The sequence below is a fragment of the Crocodylus siamensis genome, chromosome 5, assembly GCF_052110815.1.
Source record: "Crocodylus siamensis isolate JL-2025a chromosome 5, ASM5211081v1, whole genome shotgun sequence".
In the NCBI taxonomy this organism is placed as follows: Eukaryota; Metazoa; Chordata; order Crocodylia; family Crocodylidae; genus Crocodylus; species Crocodylus siamensis.
This window is the reverse complement of record NC_143399.1, coordinates 184,874,019-184,889,317: the sequence shown is the minus strand read 5'-3', so window position 1 is coordinate 184,889,317 and position 15,299 is coordinate 184,874,019. Positions and strand designations below refer to the sequence as shown.

The window sequence follows — 15,299 nt, the reverse complement described above, 5'->3', positions numbered from 1 at the left end:
AGCAATCCACAAGGTCAAAAACATGACTGACCTGCTGTAGTCTTTTGAGTTCTTTGCAACAGAAGAATTAAAGCATTGACATTTTTCAAGTGTTGCCCTGAGTCTAGGAAGGAGTGTCTTTAGCATAAAAACATCAAGAGCCATTGTCCAAGGTCGCTGGTTTTCAAACTGTGGTCTGAAGACACCCAAGGGTTCCCTCCCCCCTCAAAACCCCAGGTGTCTCCAGATTATGTCTAAGATCTGCAAAACATGACTACGATCAACCAAAAGTATGTGAATACCCATATTTACCATTCAAAGGGGTCCACACTAGGCGTTTGCAAAGCAGCTAGCATTTGCTTCAGATTCATCCAATTTAAAGGGCAGTGATTTGAATCACTGTCCCGAACTGATTTGGCCAAATCTGATTTGGAAATCTGGCTGCTGCCAAATCAGCTAAATCTCTAAATCAAACAGGTCCCATCCCCTGCCTGCTCCCAATGACTGCCCCATCCACCCCAGCTCCCAGCTCTTTGAAAAAATAAAAAGCCCACACTCACCAGCTCCTGGCCAGCAGGGCTGCCCTGCACCATGTGGAGGGCTCTGTCATGGGGGCCCCTGACTCCCCTCCCTACTGTCCCAGTCCCCCCCCTCAGTCCCAGCTCCCAGCCCTTTAAATAAAAAACAAACAAACAAACCCTGGGCTCACTGGCTTCTGCCCGGTGAGGGAGGGCAATCTCAGCTGCCCCACGCTGCATGGGGGGGCTCTGCCACAAGCCCCCAGAAGCCCTGAGGCTGTTGCAGCAGCCGGTGAGTCCGCCTCTTTTAAGGGCCAGAAGCGGGGCAGGGGGCTCATGGCAGAACCCCCCCACACATCATGGGGCAGTGGGGATCACCCCCCCACATACACACACCTGGCAGCACCTGGTGAGCGGGGGCTTTTTTAAAAAAAAAAACAAAAACAAAAACAAAAAAACTCCCAAAAAACAAAAAACAACCCTGGGAGCTGGGGCCAGATGGGGCAGCCATAGGGGCAGCTTGGCGGGGATCAGGAGGTGCTCAGGGGGGTTGGGGAGCAGGCAGGGAATGGGGCCAGGCAGGGGTCCCCCCATGGTCCCTCCCACATCTTTCAGCCAGCCCCCTACTTACCAGCGCAGAGTCCGGGTCCAGCTCCCTGTTGCAGCCAACGAGGGCTGCTCAAAAAATCGCCAAAGCTCTCTGAATCTTTTTGGAATCAATTTGAAGAGCTCTGAATCAATTCGGACCTTTTAATTGGTCCCGATTCGATTTGGATTTGGAGATTTGGCCACCAAATTGGGCCAAATTGAATCAGCACCTGAAGCTTTGCACAGCCCAAGTCCACACCTCCATTCAAAATTATTTAAGGGTCTGCAAATGAAAAAAAAGACCAAAAAATCACAGTCCTACAGGCTAAAAGATGCGGTATGTATGAAGTATCATATACCTTGGCAGCTGTACTTGATATCATTACTCAGGTGGAAAAAAAGAGTCTTACCATGATCAGTAGACACTGATCCTGTGAACCCCAGTCATTCACCAGGACCCCATTGTGCTAGGTACAGTACAAGCAACATAAAAAGGACACATCAATACATTGTAATAGTGATGAAAGTACACAAAATATCTAGATAGTCATTTGTTAAGAATATGAATCTTATCATCATTTTCCCCAATTTGCCTTTATAAAATTTTGCATTGAAGGCAATTAAAAAAAAAAGTTTTCCCTGCCTATACATACACACACTCACACACACAGATTTTGCATTTACAATTAAGACAGGAACAGTTCCTAAAGCTTTGTTGTTAAATTTTAATCTGGTGCAGATAGAGTGCTTAATCAAGAGATAAGCATTTTTGATGAAGTATTTCAGTTAAAGAGTAAGATGTAATCACAGAGCTTTGTTGTCTGGACTTCTCATTAATGCTCCAAGGGCAGCAAATACCTAAACAACGTACAATGTTATTAGTATAATCCCATACGAGTGCGCAGACATTACCTCCCTGTACTCCCTTGTGTGCTCTTAATGAAGTTTCATTTCATATATTATCTTGCAGCTTAGCAGCACAGAACATACAGTCATCTCACATAGCCCAATAATGCCAAAAATTAAATAATTTCCTAGATGAAAAGAATATTTTGGCCTGGACTACACCTTTGGAAAGGGCATGGCAGCAGAATACTTATAACCTCCCTCCATGTCTCCGGAGACATGAATTGGAGTCTCATTCCGGATTAGTGCTAAAGGGCACCAGTCCTACATTGACCCAGCCACAAATAGGCAGCTAGTCATTTGGGGGAGAGGGGGCACCCTGAAAGGAAGCCAGATGCAGTGTATCCATACCTCGTGTACTGTTGCCTATAGAAGCTGTCAGGGCCTAGCCCCACAGACCACTAGGCTCAGGTAGGTGGAGCTTCATTTTCATCTGTGAAGGCGAGACGGCTGAGCAGTTATTGTTTTCCAGAAACAGTGGAACAAGAATGGTGGAAAAGGAACTGGGTAAGCACCATTCAAAAATGCTTAACATTCCCAAGAATTGAACTGGTTGGTACTTTCCCAGTCCCAAGGAGTCCCCCTGCCAGCAGCTTCAGTAGCAAGAACAGTTTTAGCTAACAATTTCCATTGTGTTCTGGGGTCTGGCAGATCAGAATCATTAGGCACCAGGCAACTCACCACCCCTCCTGATAAGTTGCACCAACAGGAAATGCAACAGTAACTAACTGACGCTTACTAGACTTTCAGACACATCCATATGGCTTTAGCAATGCCTCCAATTGCTCTACCAAGAAGCAGCCCCATCCACCTACTCCTGCTCTTTACCAGACTGGAAGGGAGGCAATGAACATGAAGCCACCTTGTGGGCACTCCCTGCTGCCATTGCCACGTTCGCCAGAGACAGAGCTTGACAGCAGCGTATGGGGAAGTGGAGGAAAGAACGCAAGAGCAGGAGTTACTTTGGGACCGCTTCACTGTCTTCTTTCCAGGTTTAACATGCACCAGGGAGTGGGTGGGCATGGCATATTTCTTTGAAGCACTCTCAGGAGCACCAGAAAAGCAATATAAATTTATCTTTATTGGGTAATGCAACAGCCAACCCATACTTGCACAAGCACCACATCTGCAGCCTTGAAAACTAGCCTACTGGACAGGAGGAACCATCATAACCTGTACTGGTCTGACCCAGGCATGACTAAAGCCTGAGAGCAGCACTCAGGAAAGTGTGCTGTAGCCTACGGCTGACATTTAAAAGCTGAAAATCTGGGTGCCTAATATGAAGAACTGAAAAATCAGGCAACTTCATTAAAAGGTCCTTAACAGGCACAGTTCACTCTGCAAGCACTCTGCAGCTCTAACAGGCAGGAAGTTTATTAAGCTGTCACAGCATGGCCATAGGTGCCTTAATTTAGTTTAGAAGTTTTAGCCAATGTTGCTACCTTGGGCCTGCGCTGTTCAATTTCTTCGTCAGTGATTTGGATGATGGGGTGAAATGCAACCTGTTTAAATTTGCTGATGATACCAAAATTTGGGGTGAGGTGAGCACGCTAGTAGGGAGGGAAAGACTGCAGCAAGATCTGGATAGGTTACAGGAGTGGGCTAATATGAACAGGATGCGTTTCAATACTGACAAGTGCAGGATGCTGCACTTGGACAGTAGAAACCAGCAGCCCACTTATAAGATGGGAAACTCCCTTCTAGAGAGCACGGAGGCAGAAAGGGATCTTGGAGTCATTATCGACTGCAAGATGAACATGGGCCGACAATGCGAGGTCACAGCTGGCAGGGCTAACAGGACCTTGTCGGGTATCCACAGGTGCATCTCAAGTAGAGCCAGGGAGGTGATCCTCCTCCTCTATGCGATGCTGGTCAGGCCACAGCTGGAGTACTGCGTCCAGTTCTGTGCGCCCCATTTCAGGAGGGATGTGGACAACATTGAGAGGGTGCAGAGGAGGGCCACCCGCATGATCAGGGGACAACAGGGCAGACCCTACACTGAAAGACTGCAGGACCTGAACCTGTTCAGCCTTTACAAGAGAAGGCTGAGGGGGGACCTGGTGACTGTCTATAAACTCACTAGGGGGGACCAGAAGGGTTTGGGGGAGACACTGTTTCCCCTAGCGCCCCCTGGCATGACGAGGAACAATGGACACAAATTATTGGAGAGTAGTTTAGATTAGACATCCGCAAGAACTACTTCACGGTTAGGGCGGCTCGGAGCTGGAACCAATTTCCAAGGGAAGTGGTGCTGGCTCCTACCCTGAGGGTCTTTAAGAAGAGGCTTGATGCCTATCTGGCTGGACTCATTTGAGTCCAGTTTGTTTTTTTTCTCCCGCCCAGGCGGGGGGGGGGGGGGGGGTCAGATTTGAAGATCTACAAGGACCCTTCCGACCCTACTTCTATGATATGCAAACAAGAGCAGGATAGCAATAATGAATACCCTCTGGAGAGCAAATTACCTTATAGAACCTCTTATTTCAGCAACTCTTAATCAGGATTTTTCAGCTGTAGTAAAATCTGCATTGACTGGCACAAGTCTATCCCTGTTGTTGATACAATATCATCCCAAATACCACTGGGACAGTATACCACTACTATTCTCAAAAGTCAAAGTATACACAAACTTCTACCCAGGTTAAATCCAGAGCTAAACTTTCCTGTATTGAATAGGATCTGAATTAGTGGGTTGGCTCAGGCCTAGTGCTATTGTAATAAACTATGAAGAAAGCCTTGCTTTTCTTCACTGCAAGAACCACATAAAAAGTTTCCTAGACCAGTGTATTCATAACCTCATGGTTACAAACACAACAGTATTTCAGAGAAAGTTATTATAGGCAAACAAATCCAGATTAGAAGACAACAGCCCAGAACAATGGATGTGCTTAATGCTATTAATGTTTAAAAGCTGTGCCACTTTGAAATAATGTTGAGCTTTGATTTTACAACAGGGAAACTGCTGGCTTTTGTCTAATTTCCATGCTACTGTTCCTTGGGGAGTCACCATATTTCAAACATGTCCAGCTTAATGAAATTCTTTTTTATTTCAGTCTGTTTGGTGTCAGATTTATTTTTATCTGCTACAAGTATTTCAGATTCATGGCATCAGTCTAGCTCAGGCAAAGCAAGTGGAGTAGAATTGAGCCAAGTGGGACTGTAATACCACTGGAGTATTAGCTAGATTAAACATTAATAATGACTTCTTTCTCCTTTTGATCAGTGAAGTAGCAATGAAGTGGTAAAGGCAAAGTCTACAATGTTGACATACGTTTTTATTATCTTTTAGTCAATTTTTTTGAAGTCTTGGGAACTGGCTCCACAAATACTTCCCAGGTCAAAGGCAGAGAGAGTGAGTGAGAATTATGTTATTTTATTTCAGCTGTGAAAATGCTGTGCAACTTTGAATATTAAGAAAAATTAAGCTTTCAGAAATTATCAAGAAACAAGTTCAAATAATTTTTTAAGCTGAAGTCCAGTGTTCCTAAATTAAAGCTGCAGATGCTTATAGGGGTTCAAATATAAAAATTACCCCAATAACCTTCTACGACCAAACTGAGCACATGCCAATTAAATGTTATTTGAGCTTCAGTTTTGTTTTCCATTTTCACCATTTCTGCACATACTGGTTGTGCTAGGTCTATCTGCTGTGCATGTGGAGCAATGACATAGGCCTGCCAGGAAAACTACAAGCTTCTCGTGGTTACAGGGAGGACACTAGATGCATACCAACTGATTAGTGGGGACAACAATTGAAAAAGCGGGACAGAAGTGGAGGTCACAGGTTGATAATGATGGTTTTGAAGGGGGGATCCCAAGAAGAGAGCACCAACTAGCGCCCACTGCCCCCCAAACATATCCAAGCAGGCAATGGAGAAACACTGCCTGGAGACGCACATGGAGGAGCAACAGAAAAAAACCCAACAGTTATCTAGATTCCATCTAGCCAGGGCCTCCTTCCTGGTCTGGCAGATGGTAAATCTGGCCACAGCCAGGAAGATGTTGACCTAGAGGTCCTGGGAATCAGAGGAGCGGTGGGCAGTGAGCACATAAAATAAGAGGTTCAGGGAGAAGTTCATCCAGATCCTCCAGAGGAGGTTCCTGAAGAGGCAGCCTGGTACATGGAAGGTAGGCATGCACCAGGGTCTTCCTCTGTCCACAGAGGGATAAGTGTTGGGGGAAATCAATAAAAAGTGCATCAGATAAGCATCCGTGCAGATGGCTCTGTGTAGGAGCCAGAAGCCTAAATCCCTAGTGGCTTGTGGGATTAAGGTAGAATACAAGATGGAAGGACTAGTAGGGGGCCCTACCTTTCCAATTCAGCTGGGTACAAAAAGTACCAAAGAAACCTCATGGAAAAAGTCATGTCCTTACAAGATTTTCACCCTCATTTTGCAGGCACCAGGGGCCTACAAAAAACAAAACAACCCCCCCCACCACCAAAATCTGAAGGTCATAGTGTGTTTTTTGAAGTAAACCTGAACCTTTGAAATTTGCCCATCATTACCAGGGGCTCCAACAGAGAAGCTTGGGCACCAAAAGACATATTTAAAATGTTGGAGAATGATTTGGTTTTGTTCACTCTTATCTTGTCAAATGGACTTTTTTATTATAACATTGGAAAAACCTGACCAAAATCATGTTTTGGGTTTTGTCAAAAAAATATGAAAATTGCAGTGAATAACATGTTTTCATGGGAACCATGTAGCACATTTTTGAATCTGCTTTAACCAGAACCATGACATACAGAGGATCACATAAATTATTAATGGAAAAGATGAGGAGGGGAACATGCCTCCCCATTCCATTAGTTTGAGATTTGGAGGGAACAGAAAAAACCCTAATCCTTTTAGTTTCCTCATTCACACTGAAAGAAAGAAAGACAGAGGTCTGAGAATGATCAGCATGTCAACTAGCTGCTAGTAATTAGGCTGCAGGAAGCATTGAACTACGTGGCGGGGCAGAGCAGGGCAGTTGGTGACGGACACGCGAGAGAAGGCAGAACTCTTCAACAAGTTCTTTGCTTCCGTGTTCCTGTCCACTGACAATAGGGTGCTCTTGGGTGACAGCGTAGAGAGGCCCAGGAAGGCTGCAAGTCCCTCAACTGTTATTTCAGACCTAGTTAAGGACTACCTGGAGGGCTTAGATATGTCCAAGTCAGTGGGCCCGGATGACCTTCATCCGCGGGTGCTGAGGGAATTGGCTGGTGTCATCACGGAGCCATTGGCACAGCTGTTCGAGGACTCCTGGTGCTTGGGCCAAGTCCCTGAGGACTGGAAAAGGGCCAATGTGGCCCTTTTCAAGAATGGGAGGAAGGAAAAGCCTGTCAATTACAAGCCAGTCAGCCTCACTTCTATCCTGGGGAAGGTCTTTGAAAAAATTATCAAGGGCCACATTTGTGAGAGCCCTGCAGGGGAAGTGATGTTGAGGGGTAACCAACATGGGTTCATGCAAGGCTGATTCTGCCCGACTAACCTGGTCTTCTTCTATGACCAGGTAACAAAGAGCTTAGACAGGAAGGAGGAAGTTGATGTCATCTTCTTGGACTTCCAGAAGGCCTACGACACAGTGTCCCACCCAATTCTGGTGGGCAGGCTGAGGGACTGCAGCATTGACGAATGCACTGTCACATGGGTGACAAACTGGCTCCAGGGGCGCACCCAGAGGGTGGTGGTGGACGGGTCGAAGTCAACCTGGGAGGGTGTGGGAAGCGGAGTCCCCCAGGGCTCGGTCCTTGGGCCGGTGCTGTTCAACATCTTCATCAGCGATCTGGACGAGGGTGTGGAAAGCACCCTGTTCAAGTTCACTGATGACACCAAGCTGTGGGGTAAAGTGAATACACCGGCAGGCAGGGAACGCATCCAGGCAGACCTGGATAGGTTAGAGAAGTGGGCGGATCTGAACAGGATGCAGTTCAACAAGGACAAGTGCAGGGTGCTGCACCTGGGGAGAGGGAACCAGCATTATGGTTATAGGTTAGGGGCTGACCCTCTCAGCAGCACAGAGACAGAGAGGGATCTTGGAGTCAGGATTGACTCCAGCATGAAAGAGTCGCCAATGCGATGAAGAAATAGGCAGAGCCAACCGCACCCTGTCATACATCAACAGGGGCATCACGAACAGGTCCAGAGAGGTCTTGCTCCCCCTCTATGCAGCGCTGGTCAGGCCGCAGCTGGAGTACTGGGTCCAGTTCTGGGCGCTGCACTCTGGAGAGGGTCCAGAGGAGGCCACTTGTATGGCTGAGGGCCTCCGCGGCCAGCCCTATGAGGAGAGGCTGAGGGACCTGAATCTCTTCAGTCACTGCAAGAGGAGACTGTGGGGGGATCTTGTGGCTGCCTACAGCTTTATCAGGGGCCAGCAGCAGGGACTCAGGGAAAGTCTGTTCACCAGGCCCCGCTTGGAGTCACCAGGAACAATGGCCACAAGCTGAGGGAGGATAGGTTTAGGTTAGATATTAGGAAGAACTACTTCACGGTAAGGGTGGCCAGAGCCTGGAATAGGCTCCCCAGAGAGGTGGTGCTCTCACCTTCCCTGGAAATCTTCAAGAGGAGACTGGATAGGCACCTGGCTGGGGTCTTATGACCCCTGCCACTCCCAGTGCTCCTTCCTGCCCATGGCAGGGGGTCGGACTAGATGATCTGTCTAGGTCCCTTCCCACTCATGGATTCTATGATTCAAGGATAGATCTACATGAGACATTTACTGCAGAGCTGCCTAATTAGCTCTGCAATAAAAGTCTCAGCATGTACAGGTGCAGGCCTATTAACCTATATGAAACTAATTCACTCCACCATAGGTTAGTACTTGTATTTACAAGTACTATCCTGCAGCAGCAGTCTTTAATGCACAGCAATGCATGTATAGATGCTGACAGTCTGGCTGGGGCATGAGGGTGCTTCACTACAAGAGCTGCCTGCTGGCTAGCCCCACAAATGGACCACCCTTGAGCCTTAACTAGCCCCTCTGCAGAAAGCTGAGCTGGGTTAGAGTAGCTGCGGGCTGGAAGACTGGCCCCCTGGGACCCATGCCAGCTGAGCTGGGTTGGAGTAGCCTCAACCTGATGTGGTCCTGGGTGCACATGGAAACGTGGTGCCAAGGCATAATAAATTCCAATGCAACGAACCCAAGTTTAGTGCTCTGTGCTAATAGCACCCATAGATGCACACAAGTAGTACTAAATTACTACTGAACTGCTCTATTAGTACTTGTGGGATAATTCAGTATTTCCTGTCATCTATGACCTTATTACCAAAACCTAGTTAACAGCAGACTTTGCTGTTAAGAAAAGTATCAATCTGTTCTTTTATTTCTTTGGGTACAAAATAGAAAAACCTGTATAAGCACAAATATCTATCAAAGGGTTTCTTACTGCCTCAGCGTCTCTGCTGGTCAATAATATCCTTGGAATAATTCCCATCTGAACTAAATCCCAGACATCCTATGACACAGACTGTTGACTGTGAATAATGAACAATTATCATGTGAACAATTAGATGCTGCTGTGGCTAGACTTGACCCATGCATAGATTTTCCACAAGCTGTAATATTTTTCCCTTTCATACTTTCCACATTTGTGTAGCATATTAGTACTATTTTGTAATCATTTTGTCCTTTTTTGCACCCACTTCATGGTACTGCTAGAGCTACTGGAGCAGAGGGGTGTGGGAGGAAAGAACAGTTTCTAAAACACAAGAGATGCCATTTAAAAATAAACACAAGGGCCAGCTACAGACATTACAATTTGACTGGTATAAAAGTGATCAGTGATCACCCTATACCTGCAACAGAACAGAAGTTCAGCACACAAAACCATCTATAATCCAGCTCAGGCCAGGCAAACCCTAGCTGGCAGCTCCCTGCTGCTCCTTCCGCCTTCCCTCCTTGCTGACAGCCCTGGGGGCTGGGCTTGGCTGCATTAGTCCAGCCCTGATTACAGGACAAATTAACTCTAGGGAACACAAGTTCCCAATGGCTCTCTAAAGTAGAACACCTTAATCTGATACCTCATTTGAGGAGGATTCATTTTTCGTGTGATCAGCCGCTTTAAAAGCGCTCTGCAGAAGGCTTTTGGGGGGTGGGCGACTGCACAAGAAATAACTTCTGTCTGTGCCCTTTATACCAAAAGGTATGTAATGGATTTCACAGCAGCTTTGTCTTTACTGAGTGTGAAGATCTGCCCTCCGTCCTGCGCAAGAAGTTCCAAACCCCTCCTATCCAACAGGGGAGGGCACTTGAGATTAACCTCATGGAGACTCAGGGATTTATTGGGTTTTTTGTGGATTTTGCTAGAAGGGAAAAATGCAGTGCATACCCCACATTCTCTTCCACAGGAATAAAGGACTTCCTCCCTTTTGATCTTTCTGCCACCAGTGGCACACAGCTTTTACTCAGTGCCTCACTGGGATTCAAGTTACTGTTTATAAGTGTCTCTACCAATTTAAAACCAGTCTAGACTTAAATAAGATAATAAAAAGGCCTTTCCTCATCTCCGTTAAAAGAAAAGACCCAAGTACAGAGGCCTTATGCAGTAAATTAATTCACAGCAAAGTAGTCAGTTCCTCACCCAAACAAGATATTAAGACACAGAAACAATGTGGTACAAAAGAAGAATATCCAATTCCATATTATTAAAATGGGAGCTATTGGGGGATTCTTACATGAACAGTCAAGTAACACCAAGAGAGACAAGAACCTCTTTGAAACTATCTACATCTCGTACATTCCAGAGGTGATATTCCCCAGTACTGTTATCACTTTCCTGTCTTGAGAATTCCTGATAATTTCACATAATTGCTGTAACCAAGTCTCCCCATTTGCTTTGATGTAAAATGTTCTTGGCACACTGCCCTATTATAAAACAGAAAAACAAGGAGAGGAGAATGAAGCTCTGCATATAGGTCCTAGATACTCCAAGTTCTCCGCATTTGTTTATTCTCAATCCGTTCATACGCTTGCATTTTCAACACCACCTCCACAAAATGACATTCTGGTTTTATTTTATTTACAAGTATGCAAAGTAATTGCTGCTCTATGAAAACAATGTAACCTCTTCCACATTATCAAGCTGGACATGAATTTCAGCCACAGGAGGCACTGTCATTTTAAATGAAACCAAATGCAGACACTTACTACCTTGAGTTTATGCTTCTTCCCATCACTATGAAAAAGTTCAGTTCTTTTGCTTTTGCCACACATCACCAGGAATTTTGTTAACAATTTCCTTATGCATGACATACAGCTTACAGAAAGAGGCAATGAAATAAGCTAAGTCCATTGCTAGTTACAGTCAAAGCAAACAAAAGTGATTTCAATCAGTAGTTAATGTCTGTGACAAGATGAGGGGCAATCATTTTTCTCCTTTTGTTTTAAAAAGGCTAGCAACTCTGCACTGCTCAAAAAAGCAACAGTCTGCTGGAACCAGGAATAGCAGCAAGGACTATTCGGGGTTCCACCTATAGCCAATTGACGTCATACAAATCATTTCTATTTCAGTTGTGGGACTCTGTGGAATGGATGGAGGCGTTCATGCAGAGGGAATTCTTTGACAAGAATGAGAATAAAAACAGCCAACTTCATTTTTCATATACAACCTGAATGAGATTTTAATTCCAGTGCCACCCTAGTTACCCATGTAATAATACACTATAATTTTTATTTCACAAAAGAAAGTCACATACACACACAAAAAAAAAAAATACTCCAAAAAGATAATATTTTCAAGAGCACTCAGCATCAGCCTAACTTAGCTCTCACACTGACTTCAGTGGGAGGAGAGTCAGACCCATGGCAAGTGCTTTTGAAGAATCCCACACAACACATCCAATACAGCCAAGTAAGTGTTGCTGGACAAACCTCATCTTTTAATATTTCCTCATGGCATCCACAGAGATGGGGGTTTTTTTGAATTGGGGCCCTGGAAGCCTGATTCAGGACAACAATTACACCAACAGTTGAAAGTTAAGCACATGCTTAAGTGCTGTTCTGAACAAAGATGGACTGAATTAGATCTTCAGCTGAAGCCATCTTTCTGTTTTTGGTTTTGAATGGTTGATTTATTTTTGTTCCTTAATCTAGGCAGTTTACAAACTAGCTTGCAAATTCCTTTCTCCATGCCATAATCATTAAACTCACAGGTTTTACAAACTTACCAGAGGCATTTTCAGTTCCCCCTCACCTCTCTTCATTTTGTGCCCTTCAGGAGCTGCTCTAATTAACCAGGCAGCTTCTCTGAACCATGTACTATCACCGAATGGCTGACTCCTTTCAGTTCAGTGACTCTACTTCTCCTGCAACAGAACAGGTGTTTCTCTGATGAACCCAGTTGGGTGGGTGGGGCAGCACCTGGGACTAATAAAAACAGAAAGAAAATTCAGCAAGTAGTATTTGTCTGTGTGAGAAAGAGTTGTAGAAATTCCCTGGAGAAGCCTGAGACTAGGGGAGTAGGAGAAAGGTTGGCCGAATTGCCAACTTCCAAAAGGGAAAAGGCTGAAGGCAGCAGGATCTGGTGGTAATCTTGCACTCAACTGATACACATGACCAGAGAGATACAGTCATGGAAGAAAGAAGAAATGGTGGGTCCTGGCATAGCAGATGGCACCCAGGGTACTTGTGAGATCAGGGAATGCAAGAAGCCCCTAATGCACGTAGCACTCAAGGCCCGAAGAGCCAATGATAATATGCAACTATAATAACTAAACAAATATGATTGTTAAACGGTTCCTTTGCTGACTGTCAAATTCTGCAGAAGAGTGTATAAGCAAACAAATGGAAAAGCATGTAAAGAAAATATCCAGAATTTCCACTGAACAGAGGGTGAGACCACTTCAAATGGATGGTATCATCAGTTGTTACCCCTTAAGTGTTTTTAAAATCTAGCTATTTTAGCTGCAGTCAGTCAATTGATCATGCACATTTATAGGTACTGTATTAATGGTTTAATATTTTTAAAAAGAATCAAAACTAGGGCTTCCCAAACACTTTCCTCATTGTTCAGGGAGAAGACAGAGGTAATGGGCATTATGATTCTGATGATAGCATTATCACAGTTCAACTGAGCAGCACAAGGGGAACTTACCAACAGAATTGCAGGCCATGAATTCTGTGTGCCCAGAACTATTGTCCAGCAGGGAAGCCAGCCTATCCATATTTAGATAACAGATAGATAGATGAGATCAAAACTTTAAGAAACATGTTCCTTCAGGGACTTCTTGAAGGAATTCATTTTCTTACACTAAGCCAAGCACACACTAAGCTTTGCATCTGAGAGGGAAGAAGATGGAAAGCACATCTACATTTTTCAGTTCCAGGTAGTAGGTAGGCAAGGCTGAGCAATAGGAGGTTTTTTTTCATCAAGCAGTTCAAATGCTTGGGACAGGCCTGACAGTGGAATAAGGATTTTAGATGCCATTTTAATATAGAGTGGGATGTATACAAGTGTCCCATATTGAGCACCAAGGCTAAGCACAGACAATCAAAGAGCCCAAGGCTGAATCAATTCAAACCTTGCAGGTCAGTCTAAGCCAGGAGTTCTCAAAGCTTTTATGCCACGGCCTGGCAAACTGCAGCCCAGCAAACCATGGCCCAGCAGTCACAGCTGATCACAGCTGGAATTTTCCACCAGCAGACCAGTAAGGATACCCCTACCCCACGGGTGGAGGGGGTGAAGCAAGCCCTGCGCTGCCGTGGGCCCTGCACAAGGAGCCACAGCCTCTTCACCCAGCTCTGGTGAGCCACAATTTGCTGGTCTGTGGCCACTTCTGGTCTGGTAGCCAACCCGCCAGGGTCTGGCACTGGGCCACAGCCCAGGGATTAAGAACCCCTGGTCTAAGCTGGATAGACTGAACCAATAAGCAAGTGAACAGACATTCACTTTTGATTCTAGAAATGCAGCTACATGCCTGCAGTGGCTCAGGCCAGAAGCTGGAGGGCACTAAAGCACACCTCTCTGCTTAGTTGGAACAGACAGCTTGAGCCAAAACTAACCCACCCATCTTGCAAGGTGGGGGGAGGAGGCTGCAAAGCATCCTGGGATGCTGGGGGACTGAGAGTTAACTTGAATCTGGAGGGAATCTGGGACAGAAGTCAAACAAACTGATTTAACCCAAATCAGCTAGGTCTGATTCTGCATTCATCCAAGTTCATCTTAAACCAATTTTTTGCCATTTTGAAAGCAGTTCATGAGCACTGAACTTCTGTTGTGTTACAGATTTGAACTGGTTTCCAATCATTATACCAGCTTATGTGCAATTTCTGTCCCTAGCCCAAATGTTAGTTAATCTAGTTGTGCAAAACCACTCCCCTTCCTCAGCAGGAATATGACTTCCAACAATTTCCTTTGGTTGAAACTGGAAGGCATTCATTCTCATAAATTAGAGAGAATGCAGGCACCCCAAACTAACTTTAAACTAACTGGCTCAGATACTGATAGTAGGCTAGGCACTGGAGCAGGAACTCACTGAGGGTTGCAAAACCATCCAAGGACCAAGATAAATTTGTCACGTTGATTTCCATGCTGGTGTGGCTGAACTGCTAGCAGTACTCAAGCTAGTTAGTTTGCACTAAGCCAAATTATTGTGAACCTGAAGCGTAAGCAAAAAGAGAATAGAGACCACTCTTGCATACCTAAGATATTCAAAATGACTTGGATGGGGGCGTGAAAAGCACCTTGTTCAAATTTGCAGATGTCACTAAGATGTGGGGAGAAGTCAGCATGCTGGAGGAGAGGAACAGGCTGCAACTAGATCTGGACAGGTTACAGAGGTGGGCAGATGAGAATAGGTATCAATACGGACAAGTGCAAGGTGCACCTGGGGTGGAAGAGCCAGCAGCATACCTACAGGCTGGGGAACTCCCTTCTTGTCAGTGCAGAGGCAGAAAAGGATCTTGGAGTCATTATTGATTCCAAAATGAACATGGGCCACTAATGTGGGGGCACGGTCAGGAAGGCCAACCATACCTTGTCATGCATCCACAGATGCATCATGAGCACGTCCAAAGAGGTGATCCTCCCCCTCTATGCAGCACTGGTCAGGCCGCAGCTGGAGTACTGCGTCCAGTTCTGAGCGCTGCACTTCAGGAGGGATGTGGACAACATGGAGAGGGTCCAGAGGAGGGCCACTCGCATGATCAGGGGGCAGCCGGGCAGGCCTTACAAGCGGAGGCTATGGGACCTGAACCTGTTCAGCCTCCACAAGAGAAGGCTGAGGGGGATCTAGTGGCCTGTTACAAACTAGTCCGAGGGGACCAGCAGGCAATAGGAGAGTCCCTGTTCCCCTGAGCCTTACTGGGAGTAACAAGGAATAACAGCCATAA

The 15,299-nt window shown here is 45.6% G+C and overlaps 1 long non-coding RNA gene across 1 annotated transcript in view; it reads right to left on the bottom strand.

Annotated features, from left to right (window-relative positions):
- The window catches only part of LOC149865031 (uncharacterized), a 130,657-nt gene extending 118,377 nt beyond the window's left edge, over window positions 1–12,280 (bottom strand). Inside the window, exon 1 of the long non-coding RNA XR_016442711.1 lies at window positions 12,137–12,280. This is a non-coding gene — a long non-coding RNA (uncharacterized LOC149865031). The remainder of the gene's footprint in view (window positions 1–12,136) is intronic.
- Between the last annotated feature and the right edge of the window lie 3,019 nt (window positions 12,281–15,299).